A 19,465-nucleotide genomic window follows, 5' to 3' on the forward strand; every position below is an offset into this window, starting at 1 on the left:
ATTTTCCTAACCATTCTATTAAACATATGTTCTAATTTCCATTCTTATTTCCTCTTTCACCCATTAGTTATTTATTGGCGTATTTCTTAATTTCCAGGCATGTGGGGATATTCTGTTCTCTTATGAATTGATTTCTTATGTAATTCAGCTGAACTCAGAGGGCATATTCTGCATGACTTCAGGTTTTCAGAACTTATTGAAACTGTGTGGGCTAGCATACAGTATATGGGTTACTTTTATTTATTTATTTAAAAATATTTTTATTGATTTCAGAGAGGAAGGGAGAGGGAGAGAGTGATATAAACATCAGTGATAAGAGAGAATCATTGATCGGCTGCCTCCTGCATGCCCCCCAACTGGGGATCGAGCCTGCAACCCAGGCACATGCCCTTGACTGGAATTGAACCTGAGGCCCTTCAGGCCAGCGCTCTATTCACTGAGCCAAACCAGCAAGTGCTATGGGTTACTTTTATAACGCTCCATGTGAACTTGAAAAACAAAAACGTATTCTGCGTATTCATATTGTTGAGTTTGTTGTTTGTAAATGTCATTAAGGTCAAATTGGCTCAAATTGTCTGTATGTTAACTAACTTTTTGTCTCCTTGTTTATCAGTTACTGAATGAAGTGTATTTAAATTCCCCTTTTGTTTGTGGATTTGTTAATGTTTTCTTTATATTCTTGCTTTTTGTATGTCAGGACTTTTTATTATTCAATTTTTTCTCCTTTATTAAATGTTAATTATATATCCTTTTACTCTTTCTTTAGCATTTATTCAGTGACAAAGCATACTTCCTTGATTTATAAATGTATACAAAATTGGCACTTTTATTGCTTTCTTCACAAGGTTTCTCCCCTCTTTTGTGTTAATGTACACAGATTTTAAACTACATGAGACACTGTTATTATTATATTGTACAGCAAATATTCATTTAGATTTACCCACATACATATTCTTTCTGTTGGCCTTTATCCCCTCCTGCATTATGGCCTTTTTTCAGAGACTATTTCCTGAAGAACTTCCTTTAGTATTGCTTTCAGAACAGTTCTATTGGTCATGGATTATTTCAGTATTCTTCATCTCACCTTTCTTTTTTTTTGTTTTTTGTTTTTTAAAGGAATATTTTCACAGGATACTCAATTGGTTTGATAGTTATTTTCTTTCAGCTTTTTAAAGGATGGTATTTATTGAGAAAAGCAGTTTTTAGCCCAGTGATCCCATTCTAGGAATATATCCTAAGAAACCCAAACATCAGTCAGAAAGAATATATGCATCCCTCTCTTCATAGCAGTACAATTTACAATAGCTGAGATCTGGAAACAGCCCAAGTTTCCATCAGTCAATGAGTAGACAAAAATACTGTGGTACATTTACACAATGAAATACTATGCAACAATATAAAAGAAGGCTCTCTTACCCTTTGAGACAGCATGGAGGGACCTGGAGAGTATTATATTAAATGAAAAAAGCCAGTCAGAGAAAGGCAAGTATCCCATGATCTCACCCATATGTGGACTCTAATGAACACAATAAACAGATGAACAAAATAGATCCAGAGACATAGAAACATGGAACAGACTGATGAATCTCAGAGGGAAGGTGGGGGTGGGTGGGAAGAGATTAGCCAAAGAACTTATATGCATACTAGAGACCCAGTGCACGAAATTTGTGCACGGGGATGTGTGTCCCTCAGCCCAGCATGCACCCTCTCCAATCTGGGACCCCTCGCGGGATGTCCAACTGCCTATTTAGGCCTGATCCTACCTGGATAGGTCCTAATCGGGCAGTCGGACATCCCTCTCACAATCCAGGACTGCTGGCTCCCAACTGCTTGCCTGCTTGCCTTCCTGATTGCCCCTAACCGCTTCTGCCTGCCAGCCTGATTGCCCCTAACTGCCCTCCCCTGCAGGCCTGGTCCCCCCCAACTGCTCTCCCCTGCAGGCCTGGGTCCCCCCCACAAGTGCCTTTCCCTGCAGGCCCGGTCGCCCCCAACTTCCCTCCTCTGCCGGCCTGGTCACCCTTAACTGCCCTCCCCTTCAGGCTTGATTGCCCCAACTGCCCTCCTTTGCAGACCTGGTCCCTCCCAACTGCCCTCCCCTGTGGCCATCTTGTGTCCACATGGGGGCAGCCATCTTTGACCACATGGGGGCAGCCATCTTGTGTGTTGGAGTAATGGTCAATTTGCATATTACTCTTTTATTAGATAGGATAGAGGCCTGGTGCATGGGTGGGGGCCAGCTGGTTTGCCCTGAAGGGTGTCCTGGATCAGGTTGGGGGTTCCCTTGGGGCATGGGGCAGCCTGGGCGAGGGGCCTATGGTGGTTTGCAGGCCTGCCACATCCCCGGTGACCCAAGCGGAGGCCCTGGTATCTGGGGTTTATTTATCTTCTATAATTGAAACTTTGTAGTGGAGGCCAAGGCAGGCCAGGGCTGCAGGAGCTTGGCTTCCTCCATTGCCAGAGGCAACTCAAGCCTCCTGCTCTCTCCAGCTCCATGGCTGCCACCATTTTTGTTGGGATTTATTTATCTTCTATAATTGAAACTTTATAGCCTTGAGTGTAGGCCTGGGCCTGCCAGGGCGTCAAGGAAGCTTGGCTTCCTCCATTGCAGGGGAAACCCAAGCCTCCTGCTTGCTGCAGCTCCGTGGCCACAACCACCTTGGTTGGGTTAATTTGCATACTCACTCCTGATTGGCTGGTGGGTGTGGCTTGTGAGTGTAGCTGAGGTATGGTCAGTTTGCATATTACTCTTTTATTAGATAGAATAAGCATAACCCATGGACACAGACAATAGTGTGATGAAGGCTTGGGGTGGGAAAGGGGGCAGGCTAGAAGGAGTCAATGGGGAAAAAATGGGTACATCTGTATAACTTTCAAGAATGAAGATATGATAAATTTTAAAATGAAAAAGGCAGTCTTGAGCATGCAATCTTTCAGCCCCCACTCAGCTGTATGAGAATGGGCCTGGGGCATGTAGCTTTCCTAACTAACAGATAAGGAGGCCACCCAGCCTAAGCCACACTTACCTTCCTGGGGAAAACTCCCCCTGTTCCGTGCTCTTTGTCTCTGATTGGAGCATCATATGGCACTTGGCAAACCCACTGCTTTGTCTGTCCTCCCCAGGAAGGGGGGAGGTTCCTTCTACTGTGGCATAGAGGGGTGCATGTAGGCAAATTGCCTGTGTCAGCTGACAGGAGGGACCCACTGGCCATGGGGACCGGTGCCTACTACTGAGGCTGATCTTGCTGTCTCTTCTCCATGTGAACAAAGTGCTGTTCTATCCAGTGCTTGACTGCACTGTGCTTACCCTGGTGACTCCAATTCAAAGATGCATGGGCAGCAGTATGTGGAGTCCTCCCTGGGTGCACAATATCCCATTGTCTTCTGACTTCCATTTTTTTTTTTTTTTCTGTTTAAAAGTCATCTGGAAGTTTTCTCACTGATCCTTTGAAGAAAAGGTACTTACTTTTTCCTCTCCTGTTGGTTTTTGGCGGTGCCATGATATGACAAGGTATGACTTTTCTTGTTACATTTCTACTTGGTTATGATAGTATTTCTTGAATCTGTGGCTTAACGTTTTCCTTCAATTTTGGAAAATATTTTTTTATTAACTTTCTAAATAAAATTTCAGCTCCAGTTTCTTTCTTGGATTGCATTTACACACTTACACTTTTTACCATGACCCAAATGCCTCTCATACTCTTCTCTGTACTTTCTATTTTTTCTTGTTATGTTTCAGTGTGGGAACATAGCTGTGTCCTTTCATCCACTGTGCTTAACCTCTGTTAACCCACTTACTGAGTTCTTAATTTCAGGTATTAACTTTTTAAATTCTAAATTTTACACTTGATTCTTTCTCCTAGAATTTAGTTTTCTGCTGAAACTCTTCACATTTCATATATTTTACTGAATGTATTAATGTTAGTTATTTTAGAAGCCATAACTGATAATTCCAATATCATATATGAGTTTGTATTAACTTTTTTTCCTTGTGGTTTTGGTCTACTCATTGTATGTCCTTATATACCTGATACTTTTTGACAGCTTACTGGATATTGTGTATGAAAAATTATATAGGATCTTACCTTTTTTTTTTTGGCCAATTAGCTTCTTAGTTTTTCAGCCCAATAATGTTATAAAGTAGCAAATGACTTGAATCTCTTTTCTCTCTGTGATTTTGGTCCACTTTCTGGCTACATTGTTACCTCTTGGAATCCTTTAAACAGATTACCCCTCATCCCCAAAACAAAAACAAAAACAAAAACAAAAACAAAAAAAAAATCCCAAAAAACAAAACCTAACTATTTTAGTTGTTATCAGTGAAATATATAAGCTAACTTGTCATAGCCAGAAGTAGAAGTAGAAGCCTTCTAATAGTTTTCATCCTTGAGTTAACAAACTCTTTTCTGTGTATCTTAGGTTCTTGGAACTATGGGCCTAGTGCAATTAGCTTCATTTCAGTGTAATAGAAGACCTTGGAGGTTATATTTGATCGATAAGAGGACACTCATTTCCCCTTTCTTCAGCAGTGCATTGATGATCTTTTGGGGGGGGGGGTGGTGGTGGTCACAGAAATAATTTAAAAAATACTCCTCCTGGAACACTTTGAGTCTTTAAGGGATGTGATTTTCAAGTTTCCATGGCAACAGAAGAGCTATATTTACATTTACTAAATTTCTCTGTGGTTTTAAACATTTATACTATAGATACGGATCTTGTGGTTTCTGATAATGGAGAGAAGTGATGGCTCTCTCAGTGCTCTATGAGGTGTGAAATAATGGGTTGGTGGAAATGGTTGTCATATGTACGCAGAACTTTGAGGAAAGCGATCTGTTTCTGAATCTGGGCCTTGGACTATGTCAATCTTGTGTGGGTTTGATCTTGAGTTTTGGTTTCTTTGTAGAAATGTATAGGAGCCCACATTTTTTTTATAGGTCTCACTATACATATAAAATGGATTCTCTTCATATATAATCACTAGTTGTCCAACTTAGAAGTTAAGGAGAACAACTTTTCTAGAGGCAGGTCAGAGCTAAGCTAGGCGCTCCTTACCATTCTGCTGGCTAACAGGGCCTACTGTTTTAATGCAGAATGAGGGTCAGGATTTTAGTTTTCAAATAGTGATTAACTCTAGATAATTAGTTCCAGGTTATTAGAGCATTGTTTCCTGAAGTAGTCTCTGGTCCCTACTTTTTAACATGATTAAGATTAAATGACCAGGATGTGAAATGTGGGGTGCTAGGGAAGGGACATTTTCCTGATTAAACAACAAAGCTAAGCAGCCAAGTTTATTTTCTGGGTCACTTCTCAGAGAAGATTGTGTGTTTAGAATACATATTGTGATTTTCCAAGATAGGGAAAGTAAATACAAAATGCAGTGTTTCTCAAGTCAGACTGAACTCTGTCTACTTTCTTATTAGTTCAAAGAAAATTCACACTTAATAAACTGTAAGTTTAGTGATGATGTTGGAAGAGTGAGGAAGTGTGGAAAGAGACAGCCCTAGGGGAGATAATAAATTTTTCTTCTTTCATGCTTTCTACTCATTTTCACTGTTAAAAATGTTTCTTGTTTGTGTGTGTTGTTTTGTTTTGTTTTGTTTTGTTTTGTTTTGTACTGACCATAAGCCCTTGGCAGGAAAGTTTCTGCAGAAACTAAACAACCAGCTAAACAGAATTCTCAAAGCTCCTCCCTCCCCTGGGAGCTAAGTGTAGGTGATGAAAAGAGGCAGCATTGGCAGTGGGTCCCCTGGGGAAACCCCTTTGCTTGACACTAGATACCTCTCCTAGCTGGAGTTCACCTGATAGCTTGGTTTCTGGTGACTGGTGAATGGGGCAGGATGATCCTGAGAAGTTCTGAGTCCAGACAAATCTCTCTTAAAAGGATCAGTTCCAAAGGCAAATCCTACCCTCATTCCTATTTCCCTCTTCAAGAGCATCCATAAGGGGCTCTAGATGGTTTGGCTCAGTGGATAGAGCATTGGCCTGAGGACTGAAGCGTCCTGGGTTCGATTCTGGATAGGGCACATGCCCGGGTTGCAGGCTTGATCCCCAATAGGAGGCATGCAGGAGGCAGCCAATCAATGATTCTCTCTCATCATTGATGTTTCTATCTCTCTCTCCCTCTCCCTTCCTTTCTGAAATCAATAAAAATATATAATTAAAAGAAAAAAGAGTAGTCATAAGGAGAAAAGAGGTTACAGTCAGCCTGGTGAGAGAGACAGTGGTTAGCTTTTATGTAATCAATAAATCTCTTTTAAAGTACTATTTGAATAAGTGTTCTCTTTCTCCTGAGATTACAACATCTATGAGTTATTAAATGTCTATCATTGGTGGTGGTGGTGGTGGTGTGCGTGTGTCCGTGCATGCGTGTGTGTGTGTGTGTGTGTGTGTGTGTGTGTTGGGAGGCTGGGGGAGGTATGACACCGTATTTAGTTTATCTAGGTCCTTCATAGAATAATAGCTCCTTGTGGCTATTTGTGGTAGGGGAGGAGGAGTGGTCAGAGGGAATCTTGCATCCAATTTGGCAATAGTAACATAGTCACCTATTGAAGGTACATTGGAATAAAGGGACAATTTGGAGTGTTGGGGAGATTAATCACAAATAATAATAGTGCACCAAACCACACCACAGCACCAGAGTCTGCTCTCCCTGACACTCTGAGCAAAGCAACTCCAATTAATTTGGTGGTAATGGTGGGGGTGGGGGGCAGGCTGTTATTTTCCTTGACAGTTTCAGAGACATTTCATGAATAATGTGCTTGGTGTGTCAGCTCGTGCATCTGGGAAGCATAATGCGTTCTTGGCACCACGGTGCATTGTGACGTTCGTCCGTTGTCTCTTGCAGAAGGAGAGGGGTTGAACCCATCTATTTAGAGTTTTGGATATTTTGGTGTCTGTAGAACTCTCTTCAAGCTGAGATTATTTTTGTCCCCAAATAATCAAAGCCAGGCTTCTTCAGGAGGTTGCAGAGTGGTGGCTGGTGGACTTGAGTAGAACCAATTGCTGTCGTGCAAATCTCAACACCACATTAATGAGGGAGAAGGGGCTTTGGATGATGAAAATTGTTCCACAGAGGTTTCGCCTTATGGTTTTGATAATGTATATGGCAATGTTAGGAATGCAAATATAATTTCCCTGGGACAAACAACACAAAACTATGTATACTTTGATGATGCTTTGGCTTGATTTTGGAAAGGGACATGACAAATTAGACATCGGGGTAAGTCATAGTCAGGGGAACCTGGTTTCCAGTTTCTTTTTCTACTCTACTACCAAGTAGCTGTGTAATTTTTGTAAGACTTTACTCCTCTATGCCATATACTTGATTTTTTCTTTCATCCAAAGCACAGGTAGGAGAGTACTTACTCCGAAAGTTGTGAAGATAAACTTTTAAAAGTAAAAGTGGATTTCTCCTTTCCTCTTTCTCCTGCTGCTATTTGTGGTTATTGTAGCCATCCTAATTATTATCATCTCCTAGTTATTATATTCTAATTATCACATCCTAATTATTATCACTTTCTAAACCACCTTATTGACACTGGTATTTACTCTTAAATGTTCACTAAACTATTCATCTTATACATCATTAACAGGTCAAACTTTTTGAAACAAATCTATTTTTAAATTTAAATTTATTGGGGTAACATCCTATATAATAAAAGCGTAGTATCCAAATTGTCCCCTCGACCGGGAGGTCATCCAAGAGTTCAACCAGGGGGCGGGGCTGACCAGGGGGAAGGGAGGGAGGCCCCAGCCAGCAGCTGGCAGCCGCTAGGGACACTACCAGTGCACAACTTTTGTGCACTGGGCCTCTAGTTGGTTAATAACATTATATAAGTTTCAAGTTTATAATTCTATAATACATCTTCCATATATTGCATTTGTGCTCACCACCCAAAGTCTAGTCTCCCTCCATCACCATATTTTTGACCCCCTTTACCCACTTCATCTTCCCTGACTCCCCTTCCCCTCTGATTACCTTCACACTATTTATGTCTACCAGTTTGTTTATTTGTTGCTTTCTGCTTTATATTCCACATAGCACTGATATCATGTGGTTCTTGTCCTTTTTTATCTGGCTTGTTTTGCTTAGCACAATACTCTCAAGATTCATCCATGTTCTTGCAAATGGCAGTATTCATTCTTTCTTATGGCTGAGTAGTATCCCATTGTATATATGTGTCACATCTTCCTTTTTACAATTATCCATTGAAAACCACTCAGGTTAGTTCCATGTGTTGGCCACTGTGAATAGTGCTACAATGAACATAGGGGTACATCTATCTTTACAAATAAATATTTTCAAAAATTTCAGGTAGATACCCAGAAGAGGGATTTCTGGGTCACATGGGAGTCCTATTCTTAATCTTTTGAGGAACCTTCACACTGTGAACCAAATCTTTGATCATGATGTCAGTCTACTCATTCACCTTTAACTGGATGTTCAGTCTCTTTGCAGCCTTGTGTTCAATGTCTTTTACTATAAAGATCAAACCTTCCTCTCTAGCAGAGCACCTGGCGCCATTTTGAGACTGAACTTCCCTTGATTGTCATACATGCCCAGAGATTCATTACCTCTGCACCTGTTGACACAGTGCTCCCATCCTCAGAATGCTTCCCCCTCCTCTTTATGCGTAAATGCTACTCCACTTCATGCTGTAGCTGACATTACTTTCTTCACCCAGAAACATTGTCTTCCTACAGTATCTCATCTGCTCCTTCATCATGTCATATCACATTTTTTTTACAGCAGAGTCTAAAATATGTGTTTTACCTTGTCTACTGAATTAGAACTTCCTTGAGAGCAAGGGTCACATGGCTAACCTCTTGGAGTTGCTGTGTGATGCTTTTCATCTTAACATTATCCCACACTAATTTCCCAGAGAGAATTATGTAAATTCTCAGTATTTCACTTCACTAATTTGTAAAAGACATCATATGGCTCTGTGTCACTCCTCTACAAATATATCATGTCAGTAATGGTTTTCCTGCATATGGAGGGCAGGAGTGGGGAACAGGACAGGCCTGCAGCAAGAGGCATCCTTAGGAGCACCTTTGGTATGGAGCCATAGGAGAACAATTCTCTTGATGCAGCCAGCACCCTTCATCCCATGCTTACTAGTCTCACCTGTGTACTGAGCTTTCCAAAGCACTGTCAGGTATTTCCACCTCATTAAATTTTCTCCATCAGGAAGGTAAAATAATCAGGACAATCAGCCTGAGTGTGGTGGATAGAGAGGACAAAAGGTCACAGAAAAGCCCAAATGATTGGTGCAGAGTTGCATAGCTTGTTGGTGGTAAAGCTAGGAAAGGATCAAACATTTCTTAATTTTTATTCCATAGATTTCTACTAAACTAACAAGTCGTTCACCATCTACTTTCACATACTTGGGTTTTACTATGTCTGTGTAATGCTCATGCTTTCATTTATTTAATGTTTCTGTTTTAATCCATCCTGTTTTAAACTTAAGTACATTGATTTTAAAGGAAACTTTAGTTTACTGCCATAAATGAAAGACCAGTATTACCACTTGCCATAAATAGAAAGTCACCTTAAAAGGAAGTATTATGGATATAAAATTATGTTCTTAAATTCTGAGCCATAAAGAGCAAGGGCCAATGAGAAGTCATGAGTAAGTTATGTGCAGAACTGAGCAGAAACTATGGGGAATTAGAAACCATGAGTAATTTGCATCTCTCTGATGATTAGTGACTGAGCATTTTTCATATGTCTCTTGACCATCTGTATGTCCTCTTTGGAGAAGTGTCTATTTAGGTCCTTTGTCCATTTTTTAATTGGATTGTTTGTCTTCCTTTTGTTAAGCTGTATTAGCTCTTTATATATTTTTGAAATTAACCCCTTATCAGATGTATCATTGGTACATATGTTCTCCCATTCACTGGGCTCCCTTTTCATTTTGTTGATATATCTTTTTGCTGTGCAGATGCTTTTCCTTTTGATGTAGTCTCATTTGTTTATTTTCTTCTTTGTTTCCGTTGTCCTAGGAAATGTATCAGCAAACATCGCTATGAGAGACATCTGATATTTTGCTGCCTATGGTTTCTTCTAGGATTTTTATTGTTTCATGACTTACATTTAAGTCTTTTATCTATTTTGAGTTTATTCTTGTGTATGGTGTAAGTTGGTGGTCTAGTTTCATTTTTTTTTGCATGTATCTGTCCAATTTTCTGAACACCATTTTATTCACTTAGGTACTTTGCCCAATTATTATTGGATTGCTTGTCTTCCTTTTGTTAAGTTGTATTAGTTCTTTATATATTTTGGATATTAACCCTTTATCAGATGTTTTATTGCCAAATATGTTCTCACATACAGTGGGCTCACTTTTCATTTTGTTTCTTTTGCTGTTCAGAAACTTTTTATTTAGATGTAACCCTTTATTTTCTCCTTGGTTTATTTTCTCCTTAGTTTCCCTTACCATAGGAAATGTATCTGTGACCATATTGCTACAAGACATATCTGAGATTTTCCTGCTTATGGTTTCTTTTAGGATTTTATGGTTTCATAACTGTCTTTACGTCATTGTATGCACTTGCCTCCTTTGTCAAATATTAATTGTGCATAAGGTATCAACTCACACCTGCCAGAATGACTACCATCAACAAATCAACAAATGACAACTGCAAGCGAGGATGTGGAAAAAAGAGAACACTAGTGCACTGCTGGTGGGAATGCAGACTGGTGCAGCCACTGTGGAAAAGAGTATGGAGTTTCCTCAAAAAAATTTAAAAATGGAACTGCCATTTGACCCCGTGATCCCACTTTTAGGAATATATCCTAAGAATCTTGAAACACCAATCAAAAAGAATATATGCACCCCTATGTTCATAGCAGCACCATTTACAATAGCTAAGATTTGGAAACAGCCCAAGTGTCCATCAGTGGATGAGTGGATAAAAAAGCTGTGGCACATTTACACAATGGAATACTATGCAGCTGTAATAAGAAGAAAATCTTACCCTTTGAGATATAATGAAGGGACCTGGAAAGTATTACCCTAAGTGAAATAAGCCAGTCAGAGAAAGACAAGCATCACATGATATCACTCATATGTGGAATCTAATGAATAAAATAAATTGATGAACAAAATAGATCCAGAGACATGGAAATGTGGAACAGACTGACGAATCTCAGAGGGAAGGGTGGACAGGAAGAATTTAACCAAAGAAGGTATATACATATATGCATAACCCATGGACACAGACATTAGGTAGTGCAAGACTGGGTAGGGGGGGAGCGTGCATGAAGGGTTAGGGTGGGTGGGTGAAGGATGAGGAGATGCCTGGGGGGAAAAAGGGTCATCTGTAATACTTTCAATAGTAAATATATATATATTTTTTTAAAAAGTAAGTAGCTTGATAATGACAAATAGTATGATTATTCAGACTGGTAGATAAGCATCAAGTCAAACAACCTTAAAAAGGAAAAAGAAAGAAATAATGAGTAAGCAGTAGTAAAAATGGGGGGAGTACATGGTGAGGCAGTTGCTATATAACACCAGGGATGTTAGAAGCAGGGTAGGAAACTGAGGCACCTCGATGGCAGAGCATATATATTGTATAACCAATCACTAAATCTCTCCGGTTTGAAAGCCTCTTCTGATATCCAAATAACATTCCACTCTCCATAAAGTCTGTCATAGTGAGCCACCTTCTTGGAATGGACTTCCTAGCTTCGCCTTCCAAGGAGTTTTGTCTCCACTCATTCCAATGAGGTTGGCTTGGAATCCCTGAACCTTCAAATAAATGGATGCCATCAAATCAGTCAACATGTGAATGGGAGCTGGGTGGTAGGAGAAAGCAGGAGGAACCCGGTGCCTGTGTGGGGGTGCTGGGCTGCTGGGAGTCAGTGGTTGGGGCATCCTCTCCCAGGCCTGAAACCTCCCGACCTGCTGTGCATTTCTCCCATCTGCACATCACATACCCTGCAGTGGCTTTCTTGGACTGTCAGTTTCTCAAGGCTGGAAAAATGGAATAAAGTTTGAAACAAAAATATACAGGGTATGCCTTAGCCGGTGTGGCTCAGTTGGTTGGGTGTCATCCCGTGCACAGAAAGGTTGCTGGTTCAATTCCAGTCAGGACACATACCCGGGTTGCAGACTCAATCCCCTGTAGGGGGCATGCAGGAGGCAACCGATGGATGTTTCAACTCTCACATTGATGTTGCCTTCTCTCTAAAAATCAATAAAAATATTAAAAACAAACCAAACACATATGTGATTTGTGACTGATTAAAGACCGCTAAGTTCTAAACTCCCTCCTCCATCAAGCTGCTCTTCTGTTGGCACAGCTGGGCTTTCTGGTTGCCTTGCCCCACCCCCTCTCTCTTAGGGCCATGGGAAGAATCAGAACCTCTTTCCTTGGAGTTCAGCCCATAGAAAATATCAGTGAAGATAAAATAACACCTTAGATTTGTATGGTGTCTGGCAGTTTATATAATTCTTTCATGTACATAATCTTACTGCATAATTAGATAAGGCAGATCTGTTACAAGTAGATCTCTATGAAGGTGCTAAGGAAGGGGAAAGGCAGCAACACCTCAAATCATAAAAATGATGGGCTGATGGAGGACAGATTTCTTCTGTGTGATAACGAAGGCCCAGTACAGAGAGGATTGGCTGTCACAGACAGTAAGACCTGCTCTCCAGTCCCCATCTCAGCCCTTTCAGAAGAGCTGTGCCCTTGAGACTTGAGGGTGCTTTGGAACCTGTTGTTCACAGATGTTGGGCAAGTCCTCCATATTTCCTGATATGTACCCTTTTAGGTGGCCAAAGACTGAAGAAAAATGAACTTAGCAAACATTTATTGAGTACCTACTAGGCACTGAACCTTTTAGGGACATTGGAGACAGGACTCATGACATGCATCTCCCAGCCCATCATGACCTCCTGACCTCAGGCCTCCCAGGCTGACACTGACCTGTAGGTCTCCACCAACCAGAGCTCATCCAAGCCTTAGGAGGCTTCGGAGATGGAAAGTGGAGCAAGGTGCAGATTTTTTTTTTTTTTTTTAAAAAAACACTGACTAGAAATGAAGGGCCAGGGAGGGAAAGAATTTATCTTCCCAACAGCTACAGAGTCTCACTTGAGCCTCCTGAAACCAACCAAACATCTCTATGGAGTGGTGGTGAGGACATGATTCCAGGAGGGAAATTGCTAGCATAAGTGTGTTTTCAGAACCCTCCACCCAAATGAGAAGGCATGGTGGCATATGGCTGACAAAAGGGAAAATCATCTGAATTTATGTCACACCCAGTAGGTGTGGTGTGTTGCCAACCCGCAGATCCATCCATTCCTTGTCACAGGAGCCAATCCTATTGGGATACTAAAGGAGGGGGTGGAGAGGAGGAGCTGGGTATGCCTTTCCCTCTCTCTGTTTCTGAAGGCTTCTCCCGCAGCCCTGCATCTCCTCTGTGGCTCCAGTTGCCAGGAGACAGGCCCACCAAGCTTCTAGCTTCTGTGGGTGACCTGTCCTTGAGCTTCCATGGCCCTGCCTCCTCCCCTAAGCCTCCAGCTTGGGGAACTTCTTGCTCTTGCTAATCTTGAGTTGCATCACTATCTTCCTTTTGGCTTCTCAGCTCATCTATCACCTGGGAAACCAATTTCCTGCCTGAAAGTCCCTCTGTTTTAAATATTCTAGTGGTTTTGTTTCCTGGTTAGAGCTGGATTGATAAACCTCCCTGATAAGAAAGAGCCAAAACTCTCAGGGCATTGTTTGGGAGATGCCTTGGCAATGCCCCTCTCCCCAAAGTCCAGCACCCTTCAGAGAAACACGGGCCCCGAGCTGCTGTAAGCCTTTTCTTGGACCGAAGGGTTGGAAAATTGGGCTCTGTGATTTGTTGGACACATGTTTACATGGAAGAACTGTACAGTCCTACAGATTTCATGATTCCAAGACATCAACTGACTTCCAAGTTTTATATATTTGAATGTTTAAAAAATAAATTTGGCTCCAAGATGAAAGGGCTGGAAATAATTTCCATGTCCTCATTTGTGTGCTTCAGATATTACTACTGACATTTTATAAATACTTTAAACCTTTCTTCACCTTCTATATGTCAAGATAAAAAAGGACATTTTAGATAATCGCTTGAGTTGTGGGCGGTGCCTCTTCTTGACGGGTGACTGATGACTCACTGTCCACTGCAGACAGCAATGTTTTCCAAAGCACACAGAAGACTCATGAATGTTTGTTCAGTGGTCATAGAATTTAGTGGTGTGAGGATTTTTTTCCAGTCCAAAATCTTCCTGTGCTGCATCTTCCCTTCCCTACTGCATCAGTCCTGTCATTTACACCCAAATTCAGCACAAACTCGCTCTACTTCCCTCCCTAGCTCCTATTCCTCATCCAACTCAGTCCCCCACCTTTCTCTCTCTCTCTAGGGGCCCTTCAACTCTCTGCTTCTATTGTGACCCTGGGAGCACAACAGGGATTTTTAACCTTTTAGGGTGAATGGACCCCTTTTAAATTCTCATAAAATTGTGAATCCTCTGTAGAGGAACCTACACTAAACACATGCAACTTTAGCAAGCTAATACTCCTGAAGCCCACACATGATCATGGTCTAAGAGATCCAGAGCTCCTTCTAGCCTCTGGCCTTAGCTGAATTGTTTTTCTTTCACCTCTGTTATAGAAACTCTAAATTGAATTCCATTTTACTCCTAATTTAATTCCATTGTGGTTGGAGAACATATTTGTATCATTTCAATCCTTCTAAGTTTATTGAGGCTTGTTTTATAGCTTAGCTTATGATCTATCCTGGACAATGTTTCATGTGCTCTTGTGAATATGACATATTTTGCTACTGATGGGTGGAGTGTTCTATGCATGTTTGTTAGGTCTAGTTAGTTTATAGTGTTTACTTTCCCTATATTCTTTTTGATCTTTTGTCTACTTGTTCTACCCATTAGTGTAAAGGGGATATTGAAGTCTCCAACTATCATAGTTGAATTGTAAGTTTCTCCCTGCAATTCTGTCAGTTTTTGCTTCATGTATTTTTGGGGTTCTACTGTGAGGTACACATCCTATATAATAAAGAGATAATATGCAAATGGTCATCACACCCTTGCGCCCTCGCACCGGGGCTGAGGACCTGAGGCCGCACCTGGTCCCAGGGCTGGGGGACCTGAGGCCACACCCCTCGCCTCAGCACTGGGGCTGGCGGACCTGAGGCCGGTCTAGGGGACCTGAGGCTGTGCCCCCTACCCTATGGTGTTTGATGGGGGTGAGGCCGGCCGGGTCTGGGTCTCATGTGATTTTGAGGTGCACACAGGTAGGCAGGGACTTGACTCTGGGTCCCAGACTCTTACAGGAGGGAGATTTTCATATACATTTTACTAATTTTCTTTAATCTCTGACACTTCTATTATAGAGAAAGGGCAATTAGCAATATTAAAATATTTCCTCTAATTAATTCTCTTTTAATGTGCATAAATTTCATGCACTGGGCCACTAGTATGTCAATAATCATTGTACCTTCCAGATGCTGGAATCCTTAATCATTATAAAATAACACTCTTTGTCTCTGAGAGTATTTTTTTTAACTCTATTTTGTCTAATGCTATATACCTATTCTGGCTCTCATATATTATTATTATTATAGTTATTATTCTGGCTCTCATAGATTATTATTATTATAGTTATTATTTTCTAGTTTAATATTTTAATTTTAAAAAATGTTTTTAACTACATATTTTCAGTTGTTTTCTTAATGGTTGCTCTAGTGTTCATAATATACACCTTAACTTACCTGAATCTACTTCAGATTTACATTAACTTAATTTCAGTGAGACATAAAAAATTTACTTCTTCTTGAGGGCCACTGAACCTGCTCTTTCTTTTCATGGTAATTTCTACCATCCTTTCTCAGTTTTACCTGGTTGTCTTAATCTAACACACCCTCTCTGGGTTTACATGCTTTCTTTCTTTTCTTTTTTTTTTTTTTTAACATATATTTTATTTATTTTAGAGAAAGAGTAAGGGAGAGGTATAGAGAGATAGAAACATCGATGAGAGAGAAGCATTGATCAGCTGCCTACTGCACTCTCACTACTGGATTTGAGCCTGCAACCTGGGCAAGTGCTCTGACCTGGAATGGAGCCAGCAATCTCTTGGTACTTGGGATGATGCTCAACCAACTGAGCCACAACAGCCAGGACTGAATGCCCATTATTAAAAATGAACTCTACCGGGCCTAGTCACAAAATACAATTTCTATCCTCAAACTTTCAATTTAGTGAAAGAAAACAATCACTGATGATATATGTAAAAATGTAAATGTCATAATCCTAAATAATAGGTAGGAAATCACAGGGGAGGAAGATATTAATTCCAATCAGTAGAACCCAAGAAGGCTTTATGGAGGAAACCATATTTGGATTTAGCTTTGTAGGATAACAGGAACCTAAGAAACCAGAAGGTTGGTGGTATATACCCATCTGTTTATATTTCACAGCAACAAATTAAAGAGGAGAGTGGGTGATGAGAAGCTCCTAACCTTGGCTGAGGACAGCCTGTGGGCCTGTCAGTTTTCCCACTCCCCTGGGAGCCTCTTCTCTCCAAGTCACACAGGACTGAGCAACTTGCCTGAGGCCCTAAGTGTGGTTGGCTCTGTGCTGTCATTCCTGGGAGTTCAGCTTATGATCTGGGTGTGCTTTCTTTCTATCAGATTTATCTTCCCAAAAAGGCAGGGACTAGGAAGATAGAATAAAAAACTGGGAAAATTCTCCTTGAGTTCCCTCAAATGAAAGTCTGATGAGTTCTCCAGGGAGGTTATATGTAAAAATCTTGGCTTTGTCTGTGGGCCTATATGTGTATCACAGCTTTCTGGTGCAGTAGGAACATTTGATCATGGTTACATAAAATTTATATCAGTGCATTGCTCTTCTCACATTGCCTTACATTTTCAATTAACAACCATGGCTCTGAGCTCTTTGGACCATGTCAAATATAAGCACAATAACAGGCTTGCAATGGCCCAGATAAGAGCAGAGTGACTCAGCAAAATCTGGATGAGGAAAACAAAAAGATATGTGACTCAACAATTTCTATTCAGGAAGTGCTCGAGAGACCCAAAGAAATTTGTATACATCAGTGCAGCACAGACCATGTCTGTATTTTTGATTCTAACAATTTTAGTGCAATAATATTACAATAGAAGGTCAAATCTAGGACATGATGAGAAGTTGGCAACCCAGCAGGTGGTTGTATACAGTTGAATTTAACTAAATAACAGCACCATAGTCTAAAATTTGGCCTCAGAATCCTAATTTTGTTAATATACTTAATGATCTTTTTTTTAGGAGCTGATTTATATTAACAGAATTTTTTTAGATCAGTAGATAAAACTAGGATGACATCTGTGAATTTCAATGAGAGACAATATACCAAGATGCTTCTCAGGTTGCTATCGGCAGTTATGTCTGCTTGCCACACTTCTCCACTCCCCATCCTGCACAGGAGTCTTTGAATAGTGGGCTCCTTCTTATCAGCTGGCTTCAGGTTAAACCCTCATGATGCTATTTTCATTAGAGTAATTCTGTAGGGAATAAACCAAACAATGTATAATGGCTCACACACAACAGAAGTTCATTTTTTTTTGTATATGTAAGATGTGAAAGGCAGGCAAAGTGGTTACTGGGGAGATTGCTCTACGAAGTCATTCAGAGATCCAGAGCCACATCTGTTTATATTTCATGGTAACAAAATTAAAGAGGAGAATGAATAGTGCTAGCTTTAGACATGGTTTCTAAAGGTCATCTCAAAGGTTGTCTTTAGTCAGCCATGACTAAAGGGAGAAAAGATAGGAATGATGTGAAGTATAATTTGTCAGAATTCTGGGTTTCCAGGGGACAGGCTTGTATGAGTGCATAGTAACAATAAAATGAAAAGAGCATGTTCAAATTTCTTTGAATACAGAATTTCAGGGGAAGCCAAATAGTAGCCAATGGATTCTTTGGGTGTGGGCAGTTATTTGAGAATTTAATAAAAGCAAGATAAGAGGTCTATAATGCTTCCATCCCTGTGATAGGTAAATTCTGGTCCTAAGGTTTGGAAAAGTTGAGCCTCTGAGTCAGGGCACTCTTTAAAGCAGATAAGATTGGGATGAGGACTGGCAAAATTTGTCACCATTATTCTTATTTTCCACTCAACTCATCAACTCAGTCAGGTCATGAGAACTATGGTCCAGGAGACTATACAAAACTCTGGTTTTACCAATGGTTCATTTTGATCCATTGCACATTAATTTTTATAGTTGAACTCAGACTAATCTACTAAGGAGGTCTCACCCAGCCCAATGTGTGTGCTCTTAAAATACACCATTCAATCCTCATGCCAATGCTGGGAGGAAGACAAGACACTGTCATGCCCCCCGTTTCATAGATAAGCACAGAGAAGTGTGTTTCTCCTGTTTATAAAGAAAATGGAGCCCATTGAGACCACCATTTCTGACCTATATCTTCAGCCATTCCTTCTCCACTTGCTCCTTAACCTCAGCATAACTATATGCATAAGTCACCTTTATCTTATTTTTGTTTAAAAATCCTTGCCCCTTGATCCTACATCTCCTTTAATTTCTAATCATCACAGGATTTCTTGCCTTCTCTTCATGTCCAAGCTTCTTTAACATGACATCTCAGGTCTCCTAATTGCTCCTCCACCCATGGAAATCTGGCTGCTGCTGCCTTCACTTACGGGGACTTTCTTGTCCCTAGCCAGCGAACAGTTATTTGAGCACTCTCTTTCATTGGACTGTTACTATGTACTCTTCTACAAGCCTGTCCCCTGAAAACCCAGGAATTCTGACACTTCACACTATTCCCATCAAATAAGTTAAGAATATATATGGTGAATTATTAAGTGTGTTTCTGACTGGAGAGGATTTCAGTTTGAACCAGGTGTTCAAGATAAATGATTCCTTTTATAAGTTTGCACGTTTGAAGGTTGGCAGACATTTAAACCTTATTTTTCTTCACAATTCACATATTTCCAATATCGAGTGTTGCAGGTCACATACCTATTGTGATATGGCCTCTAACATTTTCATTTCAAGAGGCCTGGTGGGTCAGCACAGTATATGTGTTTCTAAAATCTATTCAGAGGCCAGATTGACAGGCGGTAATTTACTACTCCTGGAAGTGACTTTGGACCCCACAAGTACATCCCACAAAATGAAAACGAAATGCATCTGCAACTAAATGTTTTTTAGTATAATTCTAAAAATGCCTCCCTAGTGCGATCTAACATCAGGGTAATTTTGATGGCAGGGGAGTCAGAGCAGAAGGAAGACTATATTCACAGCTGGCTGAGTTTGCATTTTAACAAAACAGAGGCCATGTCAACCCGTTGCTAACTCCATTGCTAGGACGTGGAAGCTACCGGTGTAGGTGATGGTCCTTGAACTTGAACTTCCTGGTGAATCTACTCTGTTGTGTACAGTGCAGTCCAG

Source organism: Plecotus auritus (assembly GCF_963455305.1).
Source record: "Plecotus auritus genome assembly, chromosome: 7".
NCBI classification, from domain to species: Eukaryota; Metazoa; Chordata; class Mammalia; order Chiroptera; family Vespertilionidae; genus Plecotus; species Plecotus auritus.